Source organism: Marmota marmota, unplaced genomic scaffold, assembly GCF_001458135.2.
Source record: "Marmota marmota marmota unplaced genomic scaffold, marMar, whole genome shotgun sequence".
Lineage (NCBI taxonomy): Eukaryota > Metazoa > Chordata > Mammalia > Rodentia > Sciuridae > Marmota > Marmota marmota.
This window is the reverse complement of record NW_026000057.1, coordinates 34,823,101-34,840,655: the sequence shown is the minus strand read 5'-3', so window position 1 is coordinate 34,840,655 and position 17,555 is coordinate 34,823,101. Positions and strand designations below refer to the sequence as shown.

The 17,555-nt window shown below is 36.2% G+C and overlaps 1 long non-coding RNA gene across 1 annotated transcript; it reads right to left on the bottom strand.

Annotated features, from left to right (window-relative positions):
• Nucleotides 1-529: 529 nt before the first annotated feature.
• On the bottom strand, nucleotides 530-14,109 carry LOC107141362. The gene is made up of 2 exons (XR_001503427.2): nucleotides 13,735-14,109; nucleotides 530-4,286 (listed from the first exon to the last, which is right to left on the bottom strand). It is a non-coding gene; the product is annotated as an uncharacterized LOC107141362 (long non-coding RNA).
• Between the last annotated feature and the right edge of the window lie 3,446 nt (nucleotides 14,110-17,555).

Below are 17,555 nucleotides of genomic sequence, written 5' to 3'. Positions count from 1 at the left end.
TCAGAAATCCACATGGGTAATATCATGATAAAAAATTTTTGTAATTTAAGTAACTTTTATTTTAATTTGTTTTTTGAAAATTATAAGTTTATACCTATAGAATTCCCATTAAACTAGGCTTCCAATTTAAAGTAGAAAAGATAATTGAAGCAACTATTGAGAATGAACCTTGAAGGACAAGGACATTTATGGTTCTGAGAAAAAAAGATGGCCCTTGGCTTGGCATCTATGAGCTTGTTCACATCATGGAGAGTGTTTTTGTATACCAGGGATGGGGGGTTTTTTGCTTATTATTTGAAGGGACAGGAAATTTAGTATTTGAATTACTGAATAGTGTATTCTTATGGAGCTCTAGTAGTATTTGTTTCAAAATGTCACTTAATTCAATTAAAAAAAATTTAGTGTAATCTATCTTCCTGTTAGAAATTTGTAAAACATGGACAAAAAGAACAAAATTTCACCAGAGATAACTATTCTATTTAAATTGCTTTTGTACCCATATTCACATATAAAGCAAAAAACACAATAATGTATTTGTAATTTACATTTTTTCAACCAAGAAATTTATTTTTACTAGCACATATAATTTTATTTTGAATACCCACACAAGTTTCCATTACATGAATAAACTATAATTTAACTAATCTTCTATTATAAACCTTTTAGCTTTGTATTGATTTTTGCCAATTATAAATAATATTTCTACAACATTTTTTGTGACAAAAATCTTTGTACACATCTATAATTGTTTTTTGAATGAAATTGTAGGTCAAATGTGATATGCAAAAATCTTAGAAGTGTTTGCTGCCAATTGCAAATTGCTATCCAAAAGGAAAGTTACAAAATGCCATTCCATCCTCTAGTAACTCAGTGCCTGTTTTTCCAGCTTCTCAACACTGCTATCCTTTCCTTTAAGACTATTTACTTAATTGATAAAACACATACAACTTTTATTTTTCTTAATCATATGATTGATCATGTTTTCCTGTATTGTCTGTCACTTCCTGGTGAAGACGTTCCACGTGACTGTGCAAATGTTAAGGTTTAAGTATAGAAAATGAGGTTACTTCCTTGGATAAAAATCAAGGTAAGTCTTCCCTTTTCCCAGCTCCTCTTTGTACAGCTTCTCACACAATTCTTTAAGTGAGGTGCTCATATTTTTAAATCATAAGGAACCGAAAATTGATTTCGCATGGAAGTTCAAGTGGTAGATCAAATCCATGATTTATGCTGTTTAGAAAAGGGCTTGCTGAAATTCAAAATTCCATAAACATATATCACCTCACATTATTCTTGCACCTTTCATCTACAGATCAGGTGGTGCTAAAAAGAGTAAATATAAATATTATCATTCATCATTCAGAATCCTTGCATAATGAATGGAAAGGGCCTTTTAAGTCCTAGTGCAACAACCTAGTCAGTTCATAGGGAAGGAATTCAGACTTCATGAGGCACCTCAGTGAAATGAAAAGGTTTTCAAATTTAGACTTACGTACCTGGGTTTGAATCTTGATTTTCCCGCTCACAAATGTAAATAGAAGAATAAAGTACTTAATTGTTTGGAGCTTTAGTTTTGTCATCTCTCAAGCATATTAATGCTGGCAGGTTCACTGGATGTTGTGAGGTCAGTTTCTCTTCTTTCCTTTAATGGCTTGCCCAGGGTCACTTGTGTTATTAATAGGATAGAGCTGACGAGAGCCTTAGCCTCTGAATGTTAATCATATGCTCTGTTTGCTCTATCCTGATTTCCTTTTCTTGTTAAGGAGTTTGAAGCATGCCATATTAAAGCACATCATTTTAGTTAAAAATGGACTGGGATGAAAAAAAGGTGACAAATACTTATTTGGTCCACTCAATGTGCTATCAACCAGCCATAGATCACCAGGAACATACTGAGAGTTGAAGGAGTTCGAATTATTACTGGAATTAGTAAAAAGGAGACTACACACCACATATGTGGTGGTGTGTAGTGTTTTAGCAAGAGGGTGTCTGAAAGCATGGATGTAGTTGATTCAGAAGGAAAATTTAAAGAAGTGGTTTTGTTCTGGATTGGACACTTTCAGGAACTCGGGATAGCTCTGGTTTAAACATCTCTAAGATGGCAGAAGTAAAGCAACGCAGAAGGCAAAGTTGGAAGAAAAGCAAGTTCCTCAAATCAGCCAGGGTGCTCAGATGTTTGGTATTTTTGTGGTGGCACAATAACCATGTCTCTTTGTTCAACAAGATGCTTAATTGGGTTTGTCATCCTTCTTTCTTCATCATGTTCTCCAATATTGGTGATATGGAAACCTGTTTCTTTTTTTTTTTTTACTGTATTAATAATATTAATTTATTTTTCAGACTGGCACTTCTTTGCACATCCTTTTGATGATTTGCAAGGCTTTACTTCTTGAGAATGAACAAGCATTAGGAAACAAGTTGCTTTTCCCTGTGGTTTCTTTTAAAATGTCTGTGTGGTTTGCTTACAGAGCTCTTCAAAATACCTCTGTATTCATTCAATGAAGATAGGTGTTTCTTCTACTTTCTCAAGTTAGAATTTAGATTCTGTTTTTATATTTGCTGGCTTTTAAAACCACCTTTTAGTTTATTAAAAAAGGAAATATAGCCAAGTTCTCTGAACATTGTAATTTGTACATAATATCACCACTTATTCAAATGAATTTAACTATCCATATTTTTATTTCAATTGATTATCTCTGGTATTCAAACTGAAAACAAAGAAGGATCACTTTTACAAAACTTTTACTCTAGAGATAATGAATATTTTTGGTTTTTATCTTTATGTATCTTACATACTTACTTCATAAATGGGAAACCATGAATTTTTTAAAAAGCTTAGTTCTTAGGCAGTCTAAGAATGACTATAATGTACAACTTTGCTTTATTTAGTGGCTATCTAGATAGTGTGTAAAATTATGCAATTTAGTTGGGGGATTCAGAAACAGCAAATGCACTCCTCAGCCTTCTCAACCCTGAGATCTGTACCTTTATGACTTATTATTATTGTGAGAGTGAGGTTTAATCCACTTCAGAAGTATGATTGGAGTAGCACAATAGCTAGACTGTGAAACCAACTCAGATGCCCTTCAACAGATGAATGGATAAAAAAAAATGTGGCATTTATACACGATGGAATATTACTCAGCTCTAAAAAATGGAAACCTGTTTCCGTTGAACCGGAGATCGCCAAGGACTATTTGTGAAAGCTGGGTTAACTCTTTGTGTCAGTCAGTTTTCTGTCTTTGTGACAAAATACCTGAGAAAATCAACTTAAAGGAGGAAAGGTTTGTTTGGCTCATGGTTTCAGAGGTTCCAGTCTGTTTTCTTTGCTCTGTTGCTTCGAGCCTGTGTGAGCACCTGGTGGAAGAGCTGCTCACCTCATGGAGGCCAGGAAGCAAAAACAGAAAGGGGCCAAAATCCCCTCCAAGGGCATTCACCAGTGATCTAACTTGCTTCCAATTAGCCCAACTTCCCAAAGGTTTCTCCTGCCCTGATAGGCACCCTGGGCTGGTGACCAAGCCTTTAGCACATGGGTTTTGGGGGGACATTTCAGATCAAAAGTAAAACACTCTTCTGAACATCAGTGCCTGGGTATGAGTATCTTCTGAACATCAGTGCCTGGGTATGAGTATCTGGCCAATGTCTGGATGCCATGAGCTGCCTTTGCTTTTTTCTTTGCCTTTCCTCTCTCTGGCCATCTCTCTGCCAGGAGTGACTCTGGAACAAAACTATGGCCAAAGAGATATAAACAGAAATTTTCTGGGAGCTTTCTCATAAAACTTTTACTTTCAGATATTGGCAATTCCTTTTCTATCGGCTTCATTCTCTGTCGTCTTGTTGGAAAGGGGATATAATTGTGGAAGCTGCAACAGATTTGTTGTAATTGTGAGAACAAGGTCAAGGAGATCTCAAACTCTTTGGCATCACTGATCTGCTGAATAAGCCATGCACTGCTAACTCTGGACTTCTCATTATGGGAGAAAAATGCTCCTTAATTTTTTAAAGCCACTCTAGTCAGGCTTTCTGTTCATTACCTGTAGCTAAAAGCATTCCTAAAATGTTAGGTATTCATGTTCATTATTTGCTAAAGTGGGCACTCTTCTGACGGCTAAAAATTTCATGGCAGTTCAGGCCATCTTCTATTAGGGGAGAGAACTTGGAAATTTCCCTTCCCTCCTTTAAGAAATTAAGCTCATGTTAGGTGAATGAATTACTCTTCTTTCTGCTTCATAAATTTTGTCATTACTATTTCATTCAGATGCAATTGCTTCTTAGGATTCTGAAATCTACATTAAAACAAACAAAAAAAGAAAACAAGTTTTAGAAACCTTCCAGATTAAGTTTAGCAGAAGTGTAGGCACATTTTGTGTGACTCAATCATTAGAAGAATAGATATATCTATACATAATTGCTGGATAATTGCAACTTCCTCATTGCAATGGTCTCTATCCCAATTGTGATTTGTTAAGCTTGACAATATATTGGTTGCTTCTAATGATTATTGACTCAGAGGTGAAAAGAGCTCCTGTTCTCCTAGGGGGATAATTCCCTGGTTACTCAGTACCACTGTGGTTAGAAGGTTAGACTCCATAGTACAGAATCAATGCCCACGGGAAGCTGATAATGTGTTGGTAGGTAAGGATGAGGACAATAGATAATTACTATTAATATTCAGCATGCAGGAGAACAAAGCCACAGGGAAAGCAGGAGTCCAATGCATGCCAGATGCTGAAGGAAGTTCCTGATGAAAGAGAAAAGGTTCAAAAAACTTCATTTATTGATAGTTAGGATTTGGACATTAAAAATTATGTACCTGTGTTCAGAATAAATTTTACTGTATCAATCACTGATAATTATTGTATAAGCCTTTCTTTATAAAATTTTCTTCACCCTACTAGGTGTAAAATAATTGTTGTTCCAGAAATGCTTGAAATATATTAAAATTGGGCACCGTTGGATGGTTTAACCTCTGTAAAACAGACAGGAATCATATAAAATATTCTTTACAGCCACGTAGGGTGGCCCCTGTAATTAGCTACTTAGGAGACTGAGGCAGGGGCAACCCAAGTTTGATGGCAGCCTCAGCATCTTAGCAAGATCCTGTCTCAAAATTTTAAAAAAGCGATGGGGGTGTAATTCACAGGAAGGAAGCCCTGGGTTCAATCTTAATACTGCCAAAAACCCAACTGATCCTATGAATAGTAAATTATTTAGAAGACCACAATTCATAAGTAACAGATATATTGAGTAAAATATATTGCTGAACACTATAGTTAACATAAGATGTGCAGATTTAGGAATATTTAATTTATGGGAAAGATTCATGTCCACATAATTAAGTTGGCTATGAATCTTACATGGAACACTTGAATGCTAGCATATGAAACAAACCAGTGTTCTTTTTCAAGAGAAATTTAAAGGAATTACAATAAAGTAGTTTTACAATGTAAATTTCTTATCTTAAACTTGAAATGTTTATGAAAGGGCTGATTTTTCTTCAGTTGTTGTAGGCAAATTAAATAAACACATACAAATGAAGTGATTCATATAAACTCTGTTCACTGGTAGGTTGTTACAGGTCTAAGTTGAAGTTACGGGTCTGCTATACCTTCACACATTTAGGAAATTGCAGAAATTTAGTTAATGAGGAACATGCAAAATCCTTGTTTGGTAGCAATATTCAATGTCATTATCACTTTCTCTGTTTTCCTCCTCATTTTGGTTTGCTCTTTGAAATAAACAGGAGATCTGTGCTGGAAAGATATTGGAAACGAAGGTTAGAAACTTGTCCATTTTCCTTTGGGGGTTTTATATTACTATCAATCTTCCTGCACAATTAAGTTCTATTGAAGTACACGTTTGATAAATTTTTTTGAGAAAATAAATGAATGAAATAAAAACTCTCAACCTTTATCTAAGAAGAAGGGTACCAGAAACTTCTTTGGGAACCTGTTAAAATAATGAGGGCAAAGAAAGGTCAAGTGTAATTCAATAAAATAAATACCAAGTTGGATTTTTTAATATTTATTTTTTAGTTGTGGTTGGACACAATACCTTTATTTTATTTACTTATTTATTTTATGTGGTGCTGGGGACAGAACCCAGGGCCTCGCATGTGCTAGGCATGCGCTCTACCACTGAGCCACAACCCCAGCCCAAATTAGATGTTTTAAATTTCAAGATAAGAAATAGAAGAGGGAATCTAGAAGTTGTGTGCCATACAGTGTCTGCCTGATCTAACTGCAGCCAGCCTATATAACATGCTCTTTGCAGTTTTGTCAGGAAAAAAAAATCTCTTAAGATTTCTAATATAATTAATTCATAAAAATTCTTCTGAGATTCCATAAGTATTCCATGGCTCTTCTTAGGAGCACCCCAGCCACATTATGAAACTTTCTGTCCTCTCTACTCCTTGTCTATCTGGAAAATCCTTACTTTTCCCTTAGGATTTATCTCAAAGATCAGTCCAGAGAAATAAGTTTACTATTTCTTCCCTCTTTAGCAGAGAGGAAGACTATATTTTGCACCTTCTTTTTGGTTTGTTATGACCAGTGTAATTAATTTCTGGCCAAGGGAGTTATGTATGCCTTTCCAGACCTTGCCCATGAAATGCCTCCTACATAATCCTCTATGTTCTTTCTTTTCTCTCATATGCTGGTTGGATGCAGAGGGATTAACCAGTTTTCTGGGTGATTCTAACTGTGCAGCTAAGATTAAACCAAAGGTATAGGGTAGGGGTCAGTGGTGTATATGTGTGTGTGTGTGTTTCCTGTAGAGGGTAAGATAATAACTATTTCAGGTTTTGACTTTGAAAGTAATACAATCTCTGTTGGAGCTACTTAATCTACCACATTGGGAGAGCAGCCATGGCAACATGTAAGCGAATGGCTGGGCTGGGTTCCAATAAGACTTTATTTAAGAAACAGAAAGCAAGCTGGTATTTACCTTCAGGCCAAAGTCTGACAATCTCCTTTCTAGAACAGGTATTTTCCAACTTTTGTTCTCAGAACTCCTTTATCCTTTTAAAAACTATTGAAGCTCACAAAAAGCTTTTATGTGTTTTATGTGTTATATTTAGCAAGAATTATAATAATAAAATTAAACTGAGAAATTTAAAAAATTAATGAGTCAAAAATAATAATACATCCATTATGCTAACATCAATAACAATTTTTATTATAATCGAATTTGCAAAAAATGAAAAGAATGGCATCATTTTATATTTTTTCAAAACCCTTTATTGTCTATCCGAATAGAAGACCTCTAGAATCAAGACCCATACTTCTTTTGAAGGAACATATTTTTAGTCTTTTTAGATAACTGCAGATATTCTATGATACTACATCCCAACTTAACAAGTGATACTTTCTTTTCTTTCTTTCTTTTCTGGAGATTGAGTATAGGACCTTGCCCACACTAAGCATATATGCTCTTCTACTGAGTACAGATCCCAAGTGATAATTTCTTAAAATTTCATTGCAATGTGAAATCCAAAACCATATCAATGAACTTTCACACTCTATTACATTAAAATCTATTGACTTATTTTCATTTTAAATAAATCTTTTACCTATGTATGATTTTGTAATGTCTTACATTGGTTACTTGGAAAATACTATTTTACTGAGTTTTACCATTGTGCATTTCATTATGTAAAAATTTTTAAAAATCACATTTGTTAATATTGCCATTGATCTCATGAAAAAAAGTCTTTAAGTATTCAGAAGCTGTCAAGCTCATGGTGGTGTATACAAGTTTTCCAAATTCTAATTTTTACTTGAAAGCTTAGATTTTATCATTGGCAACAAATACTGTAAGGTTGTTTGCCTTCAAGTGACAGGCTCACTTCATTTATTTTCGAGAAAGCAACTGCCAAGTACCCAAGTCTGAATAACCATATTTTGTTTATCACTTGTTCTTTCAAGTAAAAATGGTGCTCTATGAAAAAGAGATGAATCAGTTTGCAACTCAAACAATCGTACATTGCTTTTCCTCAAGGCAACCATTGTACTTGGGTATGCATCTCAAGTGCTGTATGTGTTCTTCGCTTTTGGTCCAACAGAATATTTAAAAGATCTATACTCAAGTGTTGAGATTGGTAAAGTAAATCCCTTACTTTTTCATCAGAGTCATCTTAACTTCAACTTGTTTTTAAAACTGAGAACATGGTGATGAAATGATCCAATAGACATTTTTAGTGATCAATACAATCCTACAATTTGGTGATATTACCTTGATTTGTTCTAAAAGACCAACAATTTCTCCTATCATTACATTTGCATCATGAGTTCAAATGCAAAAAAACAAAAAAAAGTCCAGTAACCTCTTAGTGTTATTCTGAAAATAACTTTGATCTCATGATTTCACTAAAGGGGTTTGGGATTTACTGGGTTTTGCAGATCGCATTATGAGGACCATTAATTTAGAAGTATTCTATTTAATTTTTTAAAATATTTATTTTTAGTTGTAGTTGGATGCAATACCTTTATTATTTTTTTTTAATTTATTTATATGTGGTGCTAAGGATCAAACCAGGGCCTTGCACATACTAGGTGAACGCTCTACTGCTGAGCCACAACCCCAGCCCCTAGAAGATGTATTTAAAAGAATCAGAGTGTAAGTGTGTGACAGCTATTGTTGGCTGCTTTGGGTAAGGTGTTTCCAGGAAGAAATGATCTCAGAAAGAACTGACCATTTTCCAGGTTGAATAGAAAACAACAAAGAGTCCAAAGACTTTTAGAAAAATGGTTGGAAATTCAACTGGTTCCAGATCCCAAATGAAGACATGAAGAACCCAGTCAGAGTTTTTAGTTGAACAACATGACTTGGTTCTATGGTCAAGATCAGATAAAAGGAAGAGGAAAGGTGGAGAGGGGGAGAGAGGAAGAGAAATGCTAGAAACTATGACATGGAAGCAAATACAACATGAGCTGAACAAGTTTTTGCAGAAATTGCACTGTGAAAAAATTCAAAATATCAAATTGAACATCTTTGACTCCTTGATGTATAAAATTATTTATTAGCTTTAAAATGTTTGGATTTACTTATTTCAACTCTGGCCAAGGGGATTAAATAAACAATAAGAAACCCTAAAGGAAAGAGGGCTAAGGAAGAAAGGGACAAAGGAATTATTCAGAGAGAATGAAAGTTTAATCTTTCTCCTCAGGGTAGTGGACTTCCATAGTGATTTCAGAATTGATGTGGACTAGTGAAGTTTGTCCTAACAGTCCCTTTGTTGAATGAGAGTTTTAATTGTAGCCCTCCTGTCCCTGTTCCATCATTGTATATGGAGTAAGCCCGTAATCAAACTTTACCCTCTGTCCTCTCATATGCCTATCAGGTGAAAGTCAGGATCTGATGGGGCACTCCATGCACCTAAGAGATCAGGTGGCCATTAGATGGAAGAAACCTGGTTATCAGAGGAGAGTAGATTCTGTTCTACGGCCTGCAAGAGACTGTGACATGCGCAAGGAATAAATCTTTATTGTGCTATATCACTAATGTTTTTCTTGCAACATTTGTTATAAACATCCTTTGTTATAACACACAGACTAATCTGGATAATGCAGGGGCTAGTTTCTTGCTCTACACATGAGGAATGAACTAAGGCCGTGGAAGAAATAAACACTTATTTAGAAGTAGGATCAGTAAGCCATCATAGGCTGGTAGGATATGAGAGCAGAGTGAGAGAATGGGAGTCTGGATGTGTTCTAGTTTTTCATCTTGGGTCAGGGTAGGTATAAATTGTGGATGGCACTTAGAACAGTCCAGTTAAGTTGTCTAATAGGAGTAATATGCAGGCTGAAAGCTTGGGTCAGAGGCCTGACAGGGAGGAATTATAGGACCATCAGTTTTTAGGTGATGGTTGAAGACATGGGGAGGGAGGAGTGGTAGGGAAATTTTGTTGGAATGACTATTTGCAAAGAGAAGAGTGAGAGATCATTGACACCAGAGAGAGTATTGCCTCAAAAAGACAGTGATAATGAACACCCAGGAAGATAAATGACAGGATAGATCACAGAAACCAAAAAAGACAATTGAAAGAAATATGAAATGGTAGAGTCAAATATTGCAAAGAGTTCAAATACAAGTAAATATTCAGTTTGATAATTGAGAGTATCGGTGTTCAAGAAGATAATTTCAATGGAACATTGACATAAAATTTAGATCATTGTGTGATATGTTTTTCCCATGACAGATGGAAAAACAGAAGCATTAAATCTTGACCATAGTTGACAGTTAATTTTGAAGTTTGGCTCTGAACTCTTGCCTATCTTATATCGCAACCCATACTCTATGTGCTTTGAAGCTGAATCAGAAAAGCTCAGTTTACTAAGATGCAGATTCAGATAGAATTTTATTATAATAATACAGGTAAAATAGGTGTATTGAAATTGGTATCAATATTTACTAATAGGGAAAAAGGTAGAGGAGTGACCATTGTTCTATTTTCTGAAAGAGGATTCTCTTTCCCCTCTCTCACTTTTCACTCTCCCTTCTTCTCTCTCTCCCTCTGTATTTGTCAGATGTCTGTCACTATTACAAATACCTGAGGTAATCAACTTATCAAGATGAAGGTTTTATTTTGCTCACTATATTAGAGGTTTCAGTCTGATTGGCTAACTGCATTCTTCTAGACCTGTGATGAGGCAACATATCATGGCCGAAGCATGTGGTCACTGACCTCGTGGCAGGAAAGCTAAAGAGTGAGCCAAAAGGAGGCCAAGGGTCCTATTGTCTCCTTCAAGGGTATACCCCAACCCCCTGAAGACGTCCTGCTAGGCTCCCCCCTTTAACACATGGGTCTTGGGGAAACATTTAAGATCAAAACTATAGCACCCACCCTCCCGTGTATTTAAAGCTGATCGTACTGATAATATCATAAACCAGGAGTTAAATTTTATAATATGAATGGGTATATTAGTGTCATATTTTTAAAAGGAAGGTTATTTTAGTTTTAGAACACAGGATGTATCAAACTTCTAAAATAACTTTTCTCAAGCTATAATCTTTAAGTTGGCTGGTAGAACTTTTTCTCTTATAAAACTTAATTGGCAAGATCAAAGGCAAGAAGAGTTTAACAGTCACCTTTATATATACCAGATGCCTTGTTAGCAATTCAGTATTTTAAGTATCATGCCAAAAAGCCCAAAACGGAGCCAAATGTTTTAAGAGATTCATCCTATGATTCTTTTTTCTTAACAAACATAAAGGTTGATGTTACCTTAAATGCTGTCACAGAACATAATTTCAAAATGAGCTCTTTAGCAAATTAAATGACAGACATGTAGAAACCTGAAGAAACATTTACTCCTGTGAGTCAAAGTGTCTACAAATCTTGTGTAGGAAACAGCTTATTTTTCAGTTCATACAATGAAATGAAGAAAAGTAATTTGCATCATTTGAATCCATTATTCATTTAATTTTCATATAAAGGAATATTTCTTGCTATGTACTGAATTTCTAATCTGGAAGTTTGCTAATTTTTTTTTTTGTGTGTGTGTGTGTGTAGATGTGCTATTTTTAGTAGTAGAGGACCTCCCAACTTGGGACTCAGCACTTTCATTTTAGGGAATGTATAAGAATCCATGCAGTCAGCATTATTAAACATAAATGTTGATACTGTCCTACTTAAACTGCAATTTTTGATGGCACAGTTCAGTGTTATTTGTATCTTTTACATTTCTATAGCAACTATTTCTGTAGAAGTTACATATTTTGGTTTATTTTCTAGTTAAACAGGAAGGATGTGTTGTATTGAGAAATGACTTGTATGCAAAACAACTTTTCCAAAGCTCTATCCTACACACATGTATAGACGCATGTTTTAATGTTCAGTTTTATAGACATTACTTACATTATCTTATAACATGGTAGCAGATCATTCATAACCTTCTATTAAAAATTGAGGAAACGATTTAAGAAGGAAAAAAAAATGCCTAGCACCATCCTAAGAAATCCATGTTACAAAAGTTGCACATGTGGATTTTTTGTATAAAATACATAGAAAAAATGTAGTTGTCATATACCAATTATGTTACATAAGACGTAGAGTAATAGGGTATGTTTCTCATTTTAAGAGATACCGTTTTATAACGCACACTGTCACATAAGAGAAAGTTAAAGAAAATAGAATTATTGTTAAAACTGAGCTCCTTTTGTTTCTAAACCAAGTTTATTTCTTTAGCAATTTGAAAACATTTTGATTTTTCTCATCAAGACTTAAATTTATCCTAATAATTATTTCAGAAGATCCTAAAACTGAAATGAAATTGAGTATCTGAGAGGTATAGATTTCTAGTGAATCTTTTTTATAACCTCTTTTATGATAGAAGGGCATGTTACAACTTCTGAATCTCTTCTCAAATGTCAGGTGTCTAACACATCTTATAAAGACAATAACAAGGAAATTCACAGTTGATTTTAAGTCTTGCAGTTTTGAAATTTTTTAACAATAAACATGTTACTTTTTCATGTTCAGGTAAAACCTTTCATTTTTGAAATTACAATTGTTGCTGTTTTTTTATGTAGTGTTTTTTTTTAGTTGTAGATGGACATAATACCTTTATTTTATCTATCTTTATGTGGTGCCAGGGATCAAACCCAGTGCCTCATACATGCTAGGCAAACACGCTACCACTGAGCCACAACCCTGGCCCCAGTTGCTGTTTTTGATGACTGTAAACTCAGTAAAGTCAAATGAAACAAATATTTGGTATGTTCATAATACTGATTTCATTCATTCATTAAACAAGTATGAACTATTTATTATGTGACAAGGTAGTATACCGGTGTCACTAGATGCATAACAAAGAGCTAGCCCTTCAATACTTTCTGAAGCTTTCAGGACTAATTTTTTATAGCTGTGAAGAAAGACATTTGGCATATATGCTGAGCAAAGAGGAAAAAAATCAAACAAAGCAAAACTGGATGCCAATGAATTACAAAAACCACTATTTAACTGGGTACAGACCAAAGGTTGTTAGGGCTACTGGCCACAGCTCTCTGAAAAGGACCCAGAAAGTCAAGCTGACCTCTTCATAGTGACAAGTCGAATACCAAGGTTCAGTGGTTCTTGATGCACATTCAAATATTTGGATGTCTGTCCAATATTTTAGTTACAGCTTGTTCTATTAATGTTGTTTAGAAATGAGTGAAATGTGACATGCAATAGAATGTTCAAGGTTCTATTTTTATCATCTTTAATGAACGAAAATAGTCCAAATTTTGAGCACAATCCCTTAAGTTCATACAAGGTTAGAGTGGCACGATACTCATTATCCACGAATCATGGTTGATAACAAGAAGTCGGTACTTCACAGTTTTCTCTTCAGAACTGAAGAGAAAGAAAACAAGATCAGTACAGGCTGTGACGCACCTCGTGAAAGGAAGAAACGGGTGATACAAATGACAGTCACAGGCTGGAGTGGGAGTGGCAGGGGAGGCCAAGGAAGGTCTCTCTAAGGAATAAAATCTGAAGGACAAGAAGTCTTGGAAAGAACCAGGCAAGCAGCTTCTAAATGAGTACAATAGAAAGTGTGCAGCTCTGAGGTGAAAAGAACTTGATTAGAAAAAGCAAAGAGTAGCTTAAGCTCTTATAGGGACGATCTTTCTGACTTACATTTTTGCATGTCTAGCAGACAGCCGCCCTGCCACCCAGCCAGAGAGCCGCACTCAAGTGGCAGTGACTGATATCCCCGACCCCTCTCAACACTAGGTTTATTTTCTACTTACTCTACGCGTCCATTGCTGAGGTCTAGGTGCTCTGCTCTGTCCACCTCACTCTGGAACCCAAACTGACAGCAGTTTTTGGTGGCAGCAAAAAAAAAAAAAAAAATGGCAAATTGCACACAGGCTCTTGAAACTTCCCCACACGTCACTTCCACTTGCATTCCATTGGCCAAAGCAGTGATTTATCTCAAGTCAGCAAGGAAGCAGACTCCTCCAGTGTGCCTGGCAGGGGGGTAGAACTGAAAATATTGACCAGCAGAAGTAATATCTCCTACAGAGGGTCCGTCATTAGGCAGCCTGCAATTGTATGCATGAGGGGTGTGTGTGTGTGTGTGTGTGTAGTTATGTGCCTATCTCCAGAGACAGTACATTGTCTTAATCAGGGTCTCGAGGGATCTGTGACACAACAACGATTAAAAACCACTGGACCAGTTGAAAACTGTCATGTAAACAGATAATTACTATACAAGGCAATTTGCAGCCTGAGCAAGAGGCTAAAATAATTAAAGAATTGTTTTTGTGGGCGTGTGGATGGTGAGGAGATAAAAGTTGAGCAAATGTGCAGACCAGAGGGTAGAAGCCAGAGAGCAGGGATAAATGACACCAAAGTGTGAGGGAAACTGATGGAATGACATCCCTGCAGCTGCCTCTTCAGGGGATGGATATTCTACACAAGTATTAGCTTTGGGGATTAGAAAAGAGCACTCTTTGATTTAGAAGAAAGGGAGGGAGAGGATAGGTATCCTCGTGGGTCAGTCAGTTGGTTGAGGGAAGGAGAGGAACTCTGTGATATATGAGCAAGGTCAACTATGAGAATGAGGGGACCACAGAGTTTGAAACATCTGTAAGGCAAATCTGAAATGGCGCTGACTGGGGACAAATAAAAGGACTGCCAGTAGCACTGAGGGCCTTCCAGCTGATGTTGGAGAACAGATTTGTCAGAGTGCCAGTAAATGGGGTTATGTGTTTCTTTTTCCCCTCTCTACACCCAGCTGTCTGGAATTATGAACTGAGAAAGTTAACAGTTGGACTGCTCCAATGCTGGGGATTGGCAGGGCAGGTGCAACACGTTTTACTGATAATCTGAAATTCAAGAGTTCCAGAACAAAGAAAAGTAACTAATTTCACTTTTATTTAAAAAATAAAATAAGTTAGAGTGTTGCTTAGGGTAAAAGAAAAAATAATGGTGAGAAGTACTATGTAACTATAACCTCTAGTTTGTGGGTTTTTTTTTCATTTTGTATGTGAGTTGCAGTTTTTGTTTCCTTTACAACTTGTCTTCATTTTGAGGTTATAACTGATACAACCGATAGAAATAGGGTGAAGGATGAGATGCATGCATATTTCTGATTGCTTAAGTGACATTAATCATGATTGTCTCACGTGAGATTTTTTTTCCTAGTTCTCAATTTTATCGAGATTCATTTGATAGCAAAATTGTCAACAATATATAAACACAACTTGAAATTTGATACATATATTCTGAAATAAATGTAACTATTCATATCATAGGATGGCATTTAAGGGTAAACATTCAGATTTTATATGTTCCTAATACTGCCTTATTCTACTAGTAAAATCCGGCAGAAGAAAGGTAAAAGGAAAAAAAATTAAATTCTAAAAATATAATTACATACTCCGAGACAGAATTGCTTAGCTAAGCATCTTGCTATTAATTAGTATGTTGTAAATTTTGCTGCCTTGGCTGATACTAAGATGTGGTATTTAGAGGAACCATTAAAAGAAGATAAAAGAGAAACATCTGGAGTAGCTCAGCTCCAATGCAGACCGCAGGCTGAAATAGCATTGTATTGCATTTCTCTGTTCCCAATTGCTTGCCAAATCTCTGAATTCCCCCCATTTCGGTGAAATTACATCATAAGCATCTGATAAAAATGGTGTTGCTCTTCACAAAGGCTGCATATGCATACTGAAGGCAAACTCAGCCCTGATAGTAATTCTGGTTTGCTGAACAATGTTCCTTGAAATCTGTCATTTTATTTTCTCTTTCTTCAGAATGGGGGTTTTTATCTCAAGTCACTATTGAGGACTGACAGGTGAGGAGAACACGCCATGCCTGATCATTTAGAATTAACCTTGGAAGCCGAAGTTAAATGTAACTTTTCACATCCTTCCTTAACAGAGAATTTAGCAGGAGGCAAGCAAGTTTGAGTTCTAAAAGGAGACTGCGCTGCAAATGGCTTTTCCCCAGAGGACCCTCTCTCTCAATTTCAGTTGTTGATAACTAACAGGTTTTATCTCCAGGAACTAAGATAATTTTTCCTCGCTTCTGGTCTGCCAACTTGTAGACTGTCTTCAGCTGAGGCAGTGCTGCCAGATTGAATAACTGGAGAATCTTCTCAACTCTATTTATTTTAGAGTATGATAATTTGAAGGAAAATTAAAATTGTCAGTTTTTCATTACACCCTAAAGCAATCAGTGCTGGTTATCTTATCAGACCTAAAAAAAAACTTAGTTCTACAGAAAATTGTGTAAACAGGCAGAGAAGCCAAGAAAAAAGGGGAGAAATGTCTTGCCAAGGGTCACGTACTATGTTCAGGGTAGGGCCACCTGAGCATCTTGACTGATCTGATCCCAGGTCTTCCTGCTTTAGCCCCAGGACAAGGCGCAATGTGGGTGGTGAGATGGGAAGTGAGTAGAGGTCTGGTTATATAAGGGGCAGGGACAATAGATTTGAAATGTTCACACACCAACCTGCAAAGAGCTGGACCAGAGGTACAGAAACTCTGAGGGCCAGGACTCTGCTCAGTTCATCTCTGTGCACATGGCCTTAATCCCAGTGCCTGGCATTCACTAGAAACCTAATCCATGTTAAATAAATTCAGATCCTTTAATAACATTGCCAGGTAATCTCATTTCTCTGCTCCAAATGCTGTAATAGCTTCTCATTTCACTTGGAGTAAAAGTCAACCCCCTGGCAGATCTAGGTTTTGCTACCTCTGTGGTGGGATTTCCTTCTTTCTGGTCCCATTCTCAGTAGTCCCACAAACCCTACAGTGGCTTCTTTCTTATTCACAGGAGAAACTTCCTGTACATCCATTGTTCTGTAGTATGGACTCTCTACATAGCTAATAAGGCCAGCTCCACTCCTTGCTACAGGACTTCACTCAAATGTGACTTTCGTTAAGCCATATACTCCTCTGCCTTTTTAAAAATTACATCTTTCTGCCCTCAGACCACCCATACTCTTCACGTCTCTTCGCCGGATCTATTTCATTTGTAAGACTTATCACCTTCTAACTCTTAGTATATAATTTATTATGTTGATGTTTTGTTGTCTCATTCTTGCTAGGATGTGAGCCCACAAGGGTGAGGATTTCTGTCACTCTCATTTATTGAATATTCCTAGGGTTTCAGCCAGTGTCTGACACACAGAGAATACTTGGTAAATAATCGTTGAGTGAATAAATGAATAAAGCTGGATTATCGAAGCAAGTGAATGGATGAATCTGAAAGTAAAAGGGATGTACCTTTAAACCTAGGGGCAAAGGTGAATGAATTGTCAGTTGTTGTAAATTCATGAAGACATTCATTTTCAATTCAAAAGCCTTTGTGTTTCATGAGGAACTTGGTCAACTTCCAGAGTCAAAGCTACAGACTTCCAACCTATGAAGTGTCAAGCTTTCTTGTTATCAGGGTATAGTTAATCCCTCGTGACTTCAGACAAAGGGCATGTCTGTGTGTGGATTGGTCTTTCTCAGAGTGGGCCATGAGCTGCCTTGCGTTATGAGTGCTTGTTGGGGAGTCCCGTGCTGGAGCCTTACCCAGTTTTCTGAATGATTGCTATGGATTAGATCCACAG